At 36.5% G+C, this 16082-nt stretch overlaps 1 long non-coding RNA gene across 2 annotated transcripts; it reads left to right on the top strand.

Annotated features, from left to right (window-relative positions):
* The first annotated feature begins 598 nt into the window (after window positions 1–598).
* LOC135199293 (uncharacterized) lies at window positions 599–6992 on the top strand. Of its 2 annotated transcripts, none has more exons than XR_010311027.1 (3): window positions 599–1285; window positions 5273–5385; window positions 6370–6992. It is a non-coding gene; the product is annotated as an uncharacterized LOC135199293 (long non-coding RNA). The 2 variants fall into 2 exon arrangements; XR_010311026.1 differs by lacking the exon at window positions 599–1285 and adding an exon at window positions 2877–3391.
* The last annotated feature ends 9090 nt before the right edge of the window (window positions 6993–16082 follow it).

Genomic DNA, 16082 nt, shown 5'->3' with positions numbered 1-16082 from the left:
TCCTGCTTTTTGGAGGTTTTCCTTTTGTTAAGCCTTTCAGACCTTTTGCTCCCAATTTTCCTTTCAGCGCTGAATGACCTCATGGGTCCCAGCCTAAATTATTTATAATATGTTGTTGTTCCGAAGCTTATTTACTCAAGGAATTGACTGGTACAATGGTGCAATTCTTTCGTAGTTTGAGGCTAATCTATGATTATTTATATCGAACATTTCATTTTATTTTATGTGATTAATAAATAATTTTTTTTACAGACGAATGTCCACAAGTCATGTCGTTTCAGTACATCCACAAAGACAGTTGATATAAATCCTTTTATTATTATTAATTATTATTATTAATTATTATTATTATTATTATTATTATTATTATTATTATTATTATTATTATTATTATTATTATTATTATTATTATTATTATATTTTTTCAGTCATTTGATTAATGAATAAGACAGAAAAAACGTCAATAAATCGATGACTGACGCTAAATCCAAATAGAGAATTGAATAGATCGGTAAACCCAGTCCCTTACCAGAGAGAGAGAGAGAGAGAGAAGAGAGAGGAGGAGAGAGAGAGAGAGGAGAGAGCGATGTCCTCCCTCAGCAAAGTGGAAATCTGGTATAAGCGGTCTATCATCGCAAAATCATTGTTTTGTGAAAGAATCAGTCGACCTTTCATAACCATTTGCAAAGCTAAAACAAGCGTGTTGGTATTGTATCTTGTTTTGTAGTCAGTTGGTCTCAATAATCAGTAAGTAAATAAGTGAATCGAGAAACCAATAAGTAAACCGATGAGAGAGACTGTTGAGATTCATAATTGTGACATCAATGCGGTATATCTGAGGTAGCTTTTCTTTTATAAGAATTATTTTGACGTAATGTCGAGTAATTGCGTAATTAAGAGAATTTCAAAATGAACTAGAGATCTGAATGATGTAGACTTCGATTGAGCTGAAATAGATTCATTTTCTTATTTGCGTCGGATAAGTGCCTATCAAAATGACGCACAGATGACATTTCCTATTATGAAACTCGTAATTGTTTGAAGAAATCGGTTTTACCGTTTAGAATTGCGTGTGGAGACGAACTGCTTTTTTATCCAATCGGCTTTATGGGTGCATTGAAACGACTTTTAACGACTTTTGTTTGAACCAAAACGACTCGAGAGGAGGAGGAACCACTAGGAACCACCTGGAACCACCTGGAGCCACCTGAAGCCTAAATACGTCAGCTGCCGTCCAGGTGAATTGCCAATCAACACTCATGGCAGGAGTCGACTACTGAATTCGGTAAGTTTATATATTATAATATATTTAAGCTTACTCGGGGAATAAGCCTACAAACTACTTTGTTGTTGTTCTGGTGGGGTGGTGTGGGTGCGGAGGGATAAGGATAGCCAGCCCTATGGAAAAACCTAAAAAAAGGTTCTGAAAAAAGGTGGTTCGCGTCGATTTCACGATACGGAAATTTCAGGACAGACAGGATATTCAGGATTTATTTATGAGAGTAAAAACGTAAAAAAATAAATAATTTGCGGGTTAAACAGTGCAGAAAAATAATGTCTATTAAAAGATAGCGCATTTCTAATCTTAGTTGGTGAGACAACACGCTATATCGTTTAGTTAATGAGTAAAAAAAATAAATGAAATAAAATAGAACATATCCTGTCGGTCGCTCAAGGTTGGAAGCGAGTTTGCAAAAATGTTTATAAATTCAGTCAAATAAATATTTTTTCCTAAACAACTACGGTCACTGGAGACCTTATGCACAGTTTAATATTTAAATGTATGAATATTTGGTAGGAATAGGTCGATATGTCAATGTGTGAATATTTGGTATGAATAGGTCGATATGTCAATGTGATAATATTTGGTAGGAATAGGTCGATATGTCAATGTGTGAATATTTGGTAGGAATAGGTCAACAGACTTAAACAGGACTGGTCTGAACTTTTTGACCGGAAATGTTCATCTTAAATATCCAATGACAGGGGTCAGGAACCTTCTTGTTAAACCCAGATTTCATTCTGAAGAGTACTAGGTTTGTCGTACTAATCATATTTTATTTAGTTATTCATCCTGTGCCTCTCATTTGTCCACAATACCTGTTTGTGCAAAGTGAACTAGGTAGGTAGGATGTCAACTGGTTTCTGACGGTAATTATGTTGTTCCTCGTGAACAGAACAGAGTTCTAGAGAGGTTCAGGACAATTCTAACTAAATAGGAAGGGAAGGAAGGACCGAGAATTTTCATCCCAAATTGTTTCAGAAGGGGAGGAATAAAGTTGAATGTTCTAGAACGTTTTAGGAAGGGTAGGAAAGAAGTGGAACTTTCCTGTGTGGCTTATGAAGGGGAGGAAGGAACTGGCGATGTCAGTGTGGTTCAGGATTAGAAGGGAACTTGAAGTTCCAGTGTGATTTAGGAATGGGAGGGGGTAGGAGGAAATGAGACTTTACTTTGTGGTAATGATAAGAACTGGAGCTTTCCATAGTACCTGGGTCCAAGTCTCTCATTTCATTGCACAGACTTGATGGGTTATTTTTCGACGTTTTAAGTCTCAGAATGCTGTACTTTACTAATCCCTTTATTAGGGTTAAACTTAACAAAGTCTGGACTTATAATGAATCTCTGCTTTTTAAGTCTCTTGGCGTTCTGTGGGTGACTGGTCACGTCTAATCCACGACAAAACAGCTTCTAGTTTAACCTTTCTATGCCTATATCATAATGTGGCCGATTACTCCTGAATGGTTAGGTAGTGTATGTGTGTGTGTTTTTTTTTCCCTCAATAATGCCAAAAAGTCTTATGTACAATGTATCAGAAAATATCTGTATACAAACTAATTCTATTTTTTTTCACTCGTCCTTAATTTTCATCAAATGGAGGACAGTGTGTCCATGATAAAGCTAAGAGATTGCATATAATTATGCACACACATCTGTTGCACAAGTGCTCCCAAGCTTACGTGGAAAGATGGGAATAATTAGCGCTACTTTTCATCAATTCAGCCAAATGCTGATTTTCTCAGATTTCACGAATACAAAATATAAAGTTGCAGATATCATTTATGGGTCTAATATCTAATTTGGACAAAATGAATACAATAACCAGTTTTGTTGGGAACCTCCAAAAATCTGTGTTACTGTTATGCACAATTCTTAGGAATCTCAATATGACGCAAAGACGACCTTTTCTATGATAAACCTCGTCATTGTTTAAAGAAAATTCAGTTTCAATGTTTAAATTGCTTTTATGGAGACAAACTGGTTTTATAAAAAGTCGCCTTTATGGATGAAACGACTTTTAACGACTTTTGTTTGAACCAAAACGACTGAGGAAGAGGAAGAGGAACGACCATTAACTACTTCACTCCTAAATACAACATTCATGGCAGGACGGTAAGTTTATAATTTTTTTTAATTAAAAAGTAAAAAAAGAAAAAAAATACTATATCAGGTCTGTCGTTCAGGCTTGGAAACGAGGTCAAAGATGTTTGCATTCAGTCAAAAAACAAGAAGTCATTTTTGCTGTAAACATTACCGTTACTAGATTCGCTATGCATAGTTAATATGTCAATTCGCTATGCATAGTTAATATTCTGCATATGAAGGTAGGAACAGGCCAACAGATGACACAGGACTGGTCTGAACCTTTGATTAGAAGTGTCTATCTTATCTTGAATATACAATGATAGGGTCAGATTTCATTCTGAATAGTACTAGGTTTGTCGCACTAATTATATTTTATGTGGTTATTCATCCTGTGCTTCTCATTTGTCTATGAAACCTGTTTATGAAAGTGAGGCGGATGACGTGCTTTCATGCAAAGTGCACGAGATAGGATACAGACTGGTTTCTGAAGGTAATTATGTTGTTCCTTGTGAAGGCGCCCTTTTGTTGCTTGGTAGACCGGAGGTTAAAGGCCATTACGTATTACTAAAGGACTCCCACAGCATCTCAATACCACAACAGAGCGATCGAAGGAAGGACATGGAATAGGCAGTAGTCCTGTGGTTTTGTCTGTTGTGAGTTGAAGGTTCCTAGTAGGTGGCAGACATCATTTAATGAGAATTTTATTCCATGGCAGTTTAAAAATACGACACAGTGGATTCTGGAGTCATTTGAGCTTTTTAATTATTGCTAATAGTAATGAGCACTGGGAAATTGGACAGAAATTATTGCAGTAAAGCAATGAACTTGAAAAATACTGTGGAACTTTCCTGCACTAGAAGGTTAAACAGGACTGCCCACTACTTGTGTTGATACGTGCAAGACCACCGAGGGGAAATGAATTACAGAAAAGTGTTACCAGTCGGTTTAGAAACTTAGACCTATATAACTCTTCATCATAGTTTTACTCTTCGTTTCAGAATTCGTGTTTTCCTGGAAACTGTTTTTATCGGCGCTGCTGGTGGCTTCAGCCATCTGCTTTGGGAGTCCTCAGCTGGAATCCTATATACCCTTTGGTGTGACTGCTTGCAAGGCCTACTACAAGTCCTGGCATTGTTTATGCATACCTGGACGGTCATTTCAATCATTTTTAAAGCAGGGTTTATTACTTGACAGTCAAAAATTGAGGTATATATGTAAATGGCGTTGAATACGAAGTGCTAAAATTTACAATGAGAAATATTTAATTTACTGACTGAGTGAGTAGGTAGTAAAAACGCCCAGAGATTCATTTCTTTTGGCTAGTGTTGTTAAAAAAAATTGCTCCACACTGCATGTAGTTAACCAGACATGATTGTAAAGATCATTAGGCCTATGTTTGCCACAACTCGCAGGTCAGAGGAATGATATACTATAAGATCATTGGTTGCTTCCCAAACTGAGGTGTTACTGGGAACGTATATAATAGATGTGTAGAGTGACACTGAAGTATTTTGAATTCAGTTATATTCCATAGTACTACGTAATATAGAAAGAAGACATCATTGATACTAGTTTTTCAGTGGAAGTGAATAATTATATTGACGGAGGAACTCAGGGTAATCATTGATTGTGAGAAATTGTCCATAAAACCTTTTAATTAAGCAGGAATTTCTGACAAAGTTCCTCGAAATTTTTCGTTCAGTTTGTTGAGATTCCAGAACTGGATCAAAGTCATATATTTCAAAAAGCAGTTAGATGGTTGATAGGTTAATCGTGCAGCAGCATTTCACGTTTCAGATGTACTTGTGCACCAGAGGGCTAAAGTTTTCCCAATGTTTCTTCATTATTGTAACTTCTAAGTCAGTCCCGCACTGTCCCTGATGAGTAAAAATTCCCGTTTTCTTTCAGGTTATGACGGGATGGTCACTTTGTTGTTTAAAAGTAATAAGTCAAAGCTGGAGATACTATTAAGCTTTCAGGAAAGCACGAAGTCTTGTAGAAAAATTTAACTTCTGTAAAAGGTAAGAACTTGATATGGTTAAACTAATTGAGGGTTTGAATTTAAATACTTTCGCATTTAAAGTAATAATTTTGACTGCACAATCTAAGGGTCGCTGTGAATGTTAAAATGACTGCATTAGTAATTATTTAAACTATATTTCCAAAGGTCCTTACTGTTTCAAGAATAGTACTTGGAAATTTTTGTGTAACCTAAACATGCAGAGTTTTTTAAAGTTGAATCCGATCCGAGTTACTGTATGTCATATTCAGCATTTTTATACTGAACAGGAAGTTTTGTATTTTTGAAGAATTGTTTGAAGGAAGATGTTTCATTTCAGGAATAGTGTACTCAACGTGAAAGCTTGATTAAATATGAATACTACTCGAGACATAGGTTAAACAACCACTCCAGGAACTGGAGAATTCTGGCCAGTTTTAAAGAACATTGGTTGTTGTTGCATTCTTCCGGAGATTTTCTACCAGCACTTGGAATTTCTCTCTCTTCTCAACGCTCTTTTGTCTAGTGTTGACAGATTTGATTAGGTATCCTTACAACTGATCTACTTTCATTACTTTTACTAGACTCTGTCCTTGAGGCAGAACTTGCTTTGCTTGTGTAACATATGCAGAGTGGGTCCTTTGGAAATTAAGCAGTTTATTATTTCCACTGAAAAAAGTAACTAGTTACCAATAATTACCATACAATAATTTTCTGGGTTAGTAATAAAACCAATAGTGTTTGGTATCCTGTTAAGCGCATGGTATTTAGAGTAATTTTTTAATATACTAATTTTTTTCTTTATAAATTAGTGTCTTTTGGTATTCATTGATTGTCATGCTTGGAAAAAAATTTGGCATGGAAAAGGCAGTTTGTTCTAAAACAGTATTTGAAATGGTATTACTTTAAAACAATATTTGAAACAAAATTCCATAACTTTTAGTTTGGCGAGAATGTGATTAAGAATTTTTTTTTTCATGATTGAAAATCTGTTTTCTCTCAACAGTGTTGGTGCAACTGTGAAACTGCTGTTTGATTGTTAAAAGGGCCTTTGACCTCAGTATAAGAAACTGCGAGCTGTAAGTATCACGTTTCACATGAGATTGCAAGAAAACTTACGAATTTGATGTACTACTTTAATATCGGGTACTATTCCTGCCTAACCAGCAAAGTCAGTTTTGATTACTTATTCCTTTAACTTAATTTCTCTCGAAGGCTTTAGTTTATGTTGACCTTTAGTTTTACGTAATGAAGAGTGCAAAATATCTATCATTAGTACCATTAAACACGAGTTGAGGAGATAGTTATAAGCATCCAGTTCAAGTACTAACATCCCATTTTAACTTTATAATGATTTAAGGGAGTTGGTCTTAATATCCATTAAGCCAAAAATCATTCTAGACCTATGGAGAAACTGATTAGAACCTGTACAAGAAACTATGGTTATCGTGTTAGAGATTTAAAAAAAAAATTCTATGGATTATTGCATTAACATTTAAATCTAGGCAGTGCGAGTAATACCTAGCCATATTGCTTTGGTCTCTAAGTTAAAAACTAAAAGTAATGTATGAAGTATGAAAAGTAGATATGGTAATTCTAAAAGCTAGTATAGGATTTACTAGCTTCCCAAATTTTCAGGCTTAGTTTAATTGCCCTTACCTTCATTTAATCACTGGTCGAGTAGTATAGGTCCTCGTGAACACAGCTGTGTAGAATGCAAGTGTTGGAATAAGGTAAAAAGCCTTATTACGGCCCTCTTGATAAGTGCAATGGAATAAAGTGCTTAACTAATTTTTAATATGTATGAATGGTGTCACTGTGGAAGATACAATTCCCTCTTCCCTTCCCCATCATTATTAGAAAGAAATCAGCAAGCACCAATCACACCGCATACACACAAACACTCACACACACACACACAGACACACACACACATGGGGAGATGAGGAGAGAAACAACCGGACGCAGATGACAAGTCACTTCCAGCTAGCAATACTGGTTAGTTTAGACGCTAGGTGATTTCAGCGTCTCAGGAATAAATAGATTTCGTCACCAACCTGTGACTAATATTCTTGCCTACTGACCAACCATCCTACTGTAAATATCCTGCCTGCTATAAAAACGATGTACTAGTATATACATCCCGTATCTCGATTCGGAAGCTTTTGTACTCGTATAGATGATCGCCAGTGTTCTGTCCACGCGTTACGGGAAATGAACCAAAGAAATCGGAAGTCTTTGTCCTTGGAAACTGCTATAAACTATATTTCATAAAGTTTTTTCATTAATTTTTAGTTATGCTATTAAAAATGTACAGACATAATTATTAGTAATGTTTCTAACATTTCCATTAAATCAAATCATAGATAAATATATGGTTTCTGCAATGAGTATCTTACGAATGGGGGTCCCAGTGGAGTAATTACCTCGTCGAGGTCTACCCGTTTTGAATGGTACCTATGCTGTTTGACGGAGCCATGAGCGCTAACGTCACTCTCTCTCTCTCTCTCTCTCTCTCTCTCTCTCTCTCTCTCTCTCTCTCTATTACAGTTTCACATTATATATTTTGATGATTATATACGTCGCAGAATACCTTCCCATATGCTTTCACATACCAGAAGGATTTGCAAGTGAAGTCATGATGAAAGTAATCCTTAATAAGACTATTTCATTTTTGTTACGTACGATAGAACAATTTGTACCGGAAGTTGACTCTCTCTCTCTCTCTCTCTCTCTCTCTCTCTCTCTCTCTCTCTCTCTCTCTCTCTCTCTCTCTCATTGGTACTTTGGTAAATTAGCTTCATTTCGAGGCAGTTTCAGCTGTTTACTTGTTTTGCCAAATGGATACGAATAGATGATCACTGATTTATGCACATATTGTATAATATTAGCTTTCTATGCACATTCGTAATAGATTCTGTTTGTAGAGAATATAGTTTATTATTATAATCGTTTACTATCTTGCTCTTCGTTTTAGGGGTTAATACCTAAGGTTGAACAACAGACCCAGGTTCACGGTGCTTTTTCCAAAAATGTCTATCCTGAAACACGATGTTTGCCAAAGGTAAATCATTGGCTTCCTGTCGTATTGCTATGTGCTGTCTTTGAAAGGTGTACGATATACTCCATATATATACCTATACCTTTGAGTTAAAGAAGCGTTATAGATTTGTGTATTACATATCATTATAATTGTGTGATGCATGCATACGTACATACACTATAGTAGATTCACATCAATGGTCCCGTTTGATGTCTAGGCCAGTCCCCTTACAACGCACCTGATTGGCTGTTGATAAGCTAGTCACAGGGCTGGAAACTCTCCTCAGTCCACTCTCGAGAGTTCACCAATGGGCAGGATGTATGTTCCACCTCTCCCGAGGATACTTTTGAATTACGTATCTCTAAAAGAGGTGGAACATGCATCCTGATTGTGCGAACTCTCTCGAGAGACTGAGAGTTTTCCAGGTCTGTGACTGGCTTTATCAACAGCAGCCAATCAGGAACGTCGTAAGGGACGGGCCTAGACATCGAATGCACGGTTGAGGTGAACTACTATAGTAGATCTTCTGTGTCATAGCCTCTCGATCCCACACACCCTCAGTTTTCCTTAAATTTCTGCAAAGTTTTCACATACACATTTGTAGTTTTTTCCTGATCTTGTTACTCATATGAATGTCTGGTGATTTCCAGTGGAGTTGATTTTTTTTCTTATTTTCTTCTCCTTTCATTGTTTTTGCATTTGTGCCTGTGTTAGTTGCCCACGACATTTATAATTGATTTAAAAGGATTGATTTTCTGTATCACGGCTTGATTCCTGCATAGAATTTTTCGCAGGTCTTACTTCTGTTCAACTTCTTTTGGTTTTTCCTATTTCAGTTTCTGATTCTTTTAAGGAGAAAGAGCCCTTTTGCCCCAGTGATAGTATTGTGGTAGTTTCCACTTTTAGTCGAACGATGCATACATAACATTTTTGTGTCATTCATTTTAGCCAGGTGTCTGATCCATGAATATTCGTAAATACCTTTGGTCCATTTCCCCCAACCTGTGTAGTTCGAACTGTACGAAGTTTCATTCTGTTCTGTTCAGAATATAGTTATATTTTCCTTTGGATGAACCGAGATTTTAATGAATTTACTTTGTTTTCGTGGATAGCACACGATTTTGAATCTCTCTCTCTCTCTCCTCTCTCCTCTCAATCTCTCTCTCTCTCTCTCTCTCTCTCTCTCTCTACACGGCATTGTGCCTTTTAATCATCATTATCATTATCACCGTTTTCACATCCCTTTTAGTCAGACGTTGAGAAATTGAAGAATGAGTTCCCTTCCCTCATCTTTTTGGCATTGGACACCTGTCTGAAACACTAATATCTGGTCCAGGAATTCACCTGTATCCTTCGTCTAAGATATCCTTTAGCTTTCCTGCAGGAATCAAGAGGATCACTCTCAGGATTCCAAAACATAACATACTTAGCAAGGCTCCCTCTCTCTCTCTCTCTCTCTCTCTCTCTCTCTCTCTCTCCTAAGTGCACCTAAGGTAAGGTCAGCAGACATGTCTTGAAACAGTAACGAGATTTGTACCTCTTGACATCACATGCAAGAGAGCCATGATATAATTCATATCCAGAATTAATTTCATAAAAAGAGAGGTGCTATGAGGTGCTGAATGACATTCATGACATGAATTCATATCCAAGTTAATTTTAAAAAGGAAGTTTTGTAAGTGTTTGAAATGACAAGCCATACTTTTGAAATCTAAAGTAAGTTCTTTGCTTTCCAGGGTATATTTCGAAGCTGGGATCACTCACTGGCAGACAGACACAGCACACAGGAATTGAAGCTCCAGCTCATCGGAGGAAGAAACGAAAAAAAAATTGTTCTCGTTTAAAATTACAAGAATACGCTAATTATTTATTTATTTCTTTTTTGAAAAAGGAGATTGTTTAGTTGCTGTTAAATTGCTATCCCATGATATTCCTCGTTCTGACTTTATAAATAACAGAATTAGTCAATTATTGTTGGCAATATTCAAGAGGATTTTTCCTTACTCTGGTGGCCCTTGAATGTAAGGGCTTAGCTTTCATTGAAAAAGGGAAAACGAAAACACATCACTGTGGGCGTAAAGAAAATAACAATTATTGTCAAGGTAAAAAAAAAAGGATACTCTATAGAATGTATCAATTGTGCATTGTATCGGGCTCATAGTATCAGTGAATTTTGCCTTTCATTTAATAAGTTTTCATTTTTTTCAGGAAACTTGATGTGTACGACTATAGGTACTCTTTCATTTGGCAAGTAGGTTAAATACTAATAACCCGCGTGAGTGTGGGCTGTAATATTACCTAAGGAGGCACTCTGTGTATCTCACTGTAATATTATAGGAGTCGGGGGTGCAAACATTCCATATTTGCTTTTGCCTGAACGCCTCCAGTGAGATTCAACAATGGTGAAACTATCGATGGTTTTCAACTGGTCAGACCTTCCACTGTTAGTGTGAGTCCTTTCTCTCAGCTGTTTATTTACCACTCCTACAAACCCTTTCCCCCGTAGGGGGGAATAGTTTCACCAGTGCACCTCACGCCATGCTCTGTAAGCATTACTTTATTAAGTTCTTTGTGGCGTCCCTTCGACCCGTAGTTGTAACCCCTTTTATTCTTTTTACTGTACTCCGTTCATAATCTCTCTATTCCATCTTACTTGTATGTATGTATGTATGAATGTATGTATGTATACATAAAAATAGCCTTCCTCTGCGTGAATGGTCCACTGTCACACGAACTGGAGAGGTCTTGAAACGAGAAGAAAAGACATCTATCTTTCCGCTTTGTGCTACTTTGCTGTAATTTCCCGTTATTTTGATTAGACGTTCATTTGTTTCCGTTCACACATTTATCTGTTCAACTTTGTTCGCTTTGATTTGCTGTGCTTGGTGAATTGATCAAACATTTAGCACCTTTCTTACCTTTTCGAATTACTGTATGTCAGCATTCTCTTTTTAGATTGTGTTTCAGTCATTTGGTAAACCTGGTAGTATTTATTTGAATTCAATCCGTAACTATGCTTGGGTTTTTAACTTTTGATATGTTCGAGAACTTCATAAGTTGAAGCGGAGATGCAATGCATTGTTACTCTAGTGCAATTAAACTTGCATTTTAATATTTTACTTAAATTTTTATTTATTTATTAATTGGTTAATATATTTTCTAGTAACTGATCATCTCTTTGCATATTTTCCATTACCTTCTGTTACTTTCGAATGAACACCATAGTATTCTTTGGAAGGGTGAATTTGAAGTCAGTGGCTCCTGTGGTGGTCATGATCCATATGAATAGAGCCCATCTTCTGAGTATAATGATGAAGATAATAGGTAGAAGACCATCTTTTATATAGGTACTGTTAAAAGATATTGCTGCAACAGCCAAGTTGATTTTGTAGAGAGTGTTCTGTATCTTACTTAGATTGCCTTCTCTTGGGTACTACAGTTAACAAGTAAAGTTCCAATTCCAGGCATAATAGGGGTAGTGAAATATGATGAGTAATGTGCATACAGTTTAATTGTAAAACTAATATTTAATGAAATAAACTGATAATGCTAACTTTTTCATATTAAATTTGTATTAAATATTATTTAAGTTTTACAAGTAAACTCTATTGACATTACTCTCTGTATTTCACTATCCCTATTAGTTCCTCGTTGTACGAGTGGTTTTCGTGCACGGCTACCAAACCGGTGGGGCGAAGTTCGATCCTCGGCTCGGCCAACGCGGAAGTAGGGGAATTTATTTCTGGTGATATGAATTAATTTCTCGATATAATGTGGTCCCGTTGCTAGATGACCAATTGGTTCCTAGCCACGTAAAAATATCTAATCTTCGGGCCAGCCCTAGGAAAGCTGTTAATCAGCTCAGTGGTCTTGGTTAAACTAAGATATACTTTAAATACCCCTATTATGCCGGGAATTGGAAGGTTTACTTGTTAACTGAGGTACCCAAGGGAAAGCTCTCATAGTAAGTAAGATAGAGAAAACACTACAAAAATCAATATGGCTGATGCAGAAATATCCTTTAACAACAACAACAACAACAACAACAACAACAACAATAATACCCTTTACCAGAGTTGTTTGATTTTCAGCAGTATTTTTGCCATTGTTACCATACACTAATGGGTAGTTTCTCTTCCGTCCCCTCTCAGAGGTTTATTTGTGCATCCTTTTGCCAGGTTGCTGTTAAGATATTCAATTATTGTTGTGATTTTTATCCTTCCTCTTCATCTTGCTGGTGTTGGTCAATATCTACAGTACCTTCTTTAGCTCTTGCCCAGTCGTGTTTGGAAGGGGTGGTTAGTTTTTGTAATCCTGCAGTTTCATTGAAGACAAACCCTACTATTTTTATAGCTGTAATAGATGTTGGGTCTTTGCTGCTCTCAACTGAGCGTTTCAGGCATAAGTGAGGGTGAGAATTGTCGTTCCCCCTGAAACACAGACAGGATTAATTCGGTCCGGACTTTGTAAGGCTACAGTTGGTAAAATGTATTCATATGTATGTATGTATATACCATAGTATGTATGCATACATATAGATAAATGTGTGTATATATATGGAGGTTTTTATTATAGTATACATATGTAACATAAATGTATATTTTAGGTGCATGTATGTTGTATATATATATGAATATATAAATGCGTATCATAGTACTGGTAATTTTTCTTAGACACGAAGATATGTTATTCGATTGTATTCCACACTGGAAAATGAAAGTGATTTAGAAAATGTCCAACAGTTTCGTCCTCCAGTGGACCTCCGCTTGGAACGTTTATTGAGGAAATAGAGCGAGAAAATTAAGGCCTAAAATCTTGAACATATGAAGTACCGTTTACCAGAAACTAGCAGTTTGAACTATCCCCATCCCCCAAAAAAAATGACAGTAAAATAATACAATAAAACAAGACTGCATTGTAGTTTTAACAAATAGAAAATACCAAAATATCAAATAAGGGGTGTTCTGTCCATTTGAAACAGCTTAACAACACTAAGTAAGATATTAAGAAGCTTATAATATATGATAGTTATGGATAAATTAATCATTTTGGTTACTGACGTCTCAATGAGTTGTTAAAGAAAAGGCTCTAAATTTATAGAAACCTGGCGAAGAATTTTAAAGTATTTTTCTTGATGTGAACAGTGCAAGCTTTGTCTATCAAATTCTATCACTAGAACCTGTGTTGTCAGATAAATCTTTAGCCCGAGCCAGTCATTTGTTAAACTACAGTACTACTGTGAAAACACGTGGCATTCTTGTATTGCTTGTTCTTATATCTATGATTTAAAATGAGCTTTTTTGAGTGCCTTCCCTAGATTGTCCTATATAAAAACTACCGCACTTAATGGTAGCTTATAAAGGTCTCTATTTGTTTTTCCAGACTATTACGAATCAAAGTTTTGCTGCTAAGATATGAAAAAAAGTTGACTTGAAGCCAAGTAACCGCAGGGGTTGAATTATTGGACTCTGTGGGTTGGTATGGAAAGATATAAACTCCAGCTTTCTGTTTTTCATAACTCGGCTTTCTGTTTCTCTCCCCATATGAGTAAACAGAGGTTTGGAGTACGAAGCTGTTGGTATATTTTAACAAAAACACTTTTCAATTTGCTATGTGAATTACATTAAAAGACGTGCATATATAATACACACATTTACAATTTTATATCACTTATATTTATATATTACTTCTCTATTGTTTTAAGAGATGAAGAAGGTTGTAATTGTTATAATGTTTTAAAAATTTAAAATTATAATGTGTTGAATCAAGTGAACCTCCTCGGCTGTGAATCCAGATATTTTACATTCTGTAAAAGTTGAAAGCTTACGAGCTAATGCTGATAAAAAAATTAGTTGTAAAAACTAGTCTTCAATGGAAATATATGTCATCATGTGAATCTCAGATATACAAATAGCATTGGTTCTCTGCAGTCTTGAGTTTCACTCCAATTGAAAATTTATTCCGAGGTAATATTTATTCTTGCTCTTCAGATCAAATATAAAATTGCATATCTGTATTTATTGTACACGAAGAGAAATTAATGTGTTTTGGCCTCATTGCATTTGAAGTAGAGATGGATTTCCAAAGTATAGGAAGTGTTAGACATGGAGGGTATATCTGTGTGTGTGTTATTGCAAAAATCATCATTTCAAATGGACCACAACCCAAGATCCCGTAGTCGGGCACTGCCATCAGTGCACATCAAGTGCACTGTGTGATTACTTAAGATTCTGTGTAGCGTTCAATAGTCTCCTACTGTACACCCTTTTTTTTTTTTTTTTTTTTAACAATTGTTTTCATAGTGCAACTGCCAAAGGTTTTCCTCCTGTTACACTTCTAAAGCCTTTTTATTCTCAATTGAGCTTTCAGCGCTGATTGACCTAATAGATCCCATCTCTTGACTTTTGGCCTAAATCTTATATACGTCTTCAATTGTGTATTTTATGTGAAATTTAGAATTTGTGGTAATTTCTCTGTTTAGAAATATTTGTGTAACTTCAGATTTGCTGTTTGTTTCCCAATTTTCAGAATAGGTTTTGTTCTACGTAAAACCCTCTGCTGAATATTAACTTCAATAAGGAATAATTTTGGCTCCTATTCTTTGGATGGCAGGTGTTCCTTTTTGTGTTTCTATTGGACCTTCTCCTCTGCATCAATCTTGTTTGTTCTCTCTCTCTCTCTCTCTCTCTCTCTCTCTCTCTCTCTCTCTCTCTCTCTCTCTCTCTCATGACTAGGCTCTGCGTAGGACCATTGAAGGATTCATAATTTTGTCTTGTGGTTTGGCCTGTGTTCCTATGGTACACTTCAGTTCTTTTAAACAGGTATTTCCTGATCAATATGAACATAGCGTCTAATCCTCATGGGTTTGAAATACGTATTGAGCTCTTTCCAAGCTCTCGTCTGTTATGTGCATTTTCTGTCTGAATTCCCACCTGTTCCCGGCATTCACGTGTGCTTTCCTTCATCCAGCAGCCATTTTGTCGTTTCCAAGTCTACTCATTTGTGAGTCTTTTATGAGTGCCATCAGCCCTTTAAAAGACTGCATGCGAACAATTGTTCAGTTTCCTTCGATTCGCGCTTTTTCGTTTCCTGCACTGCCTCTCTCACACTGCATCGTCATTGCCACTCTCCTGGCAGGACATTTGCTCCTCGTCCTCTTTCATAGTCACTCATAAACTTGGTTCTACTGACACCGATTTCATTCGTCTCCATTCTACTTCAATATCCAGGCCTCCTCCTCCTCCTCCTCTGTCTGTCTGTCTGTCTCTGCTGTCCAGACCAGGTCCTGCCCATAAAGCAGCTCCTCCCAGGTGCCTTCGTGTTTTGTTATTCCGTTAAAGCATCTCCCTAAACTATGATTTCAAATGAACACCATATTCTGTGGCTTGAATTTCTAGTAAATGATGCCTGTGGTCGTGGGCTTATTTCATATAAATAAGGTTCGTCTTCAGAGTAATAATCATATTTAATAATTATAGTCTTCCCTAACAGCATCTAACAGCACATTCAAAAACTTGTAACTCTCTCTCTCTCTCTCTCTCTCTCTCTCTGTATAGAAGCGATGAGTGGGGGTGGGGGTGGATTCTGTCGAAGGGTGTGGCGGGTGGGGGCTGGGTCTTCAGAAAGCCAATAGGGACCCCAGGGGGAGCAAATTGAAACATAGGCTAAATGCATCT

This window comes from Macrobrachium nipponense, chromosome 25, assembly GCF_015104395.2.
Source record: "Macrobrachium nipponense isolate FS-2020 chromosome 25, ASM1510439v2, whole genome shotgun sequence".
Lineage (NCBI taxonomy): Eukaryota > Metazoa > Arthropoda > Malacostraca > Decapoda > Palaemonidae > Macrobrachium > Macrobrachium nipponense.
The sequence above is the reverse complement of the archived record's forward strand: the minus strand, read 5'-3'. Positions and strand labels throughout refer to the sequence as shown.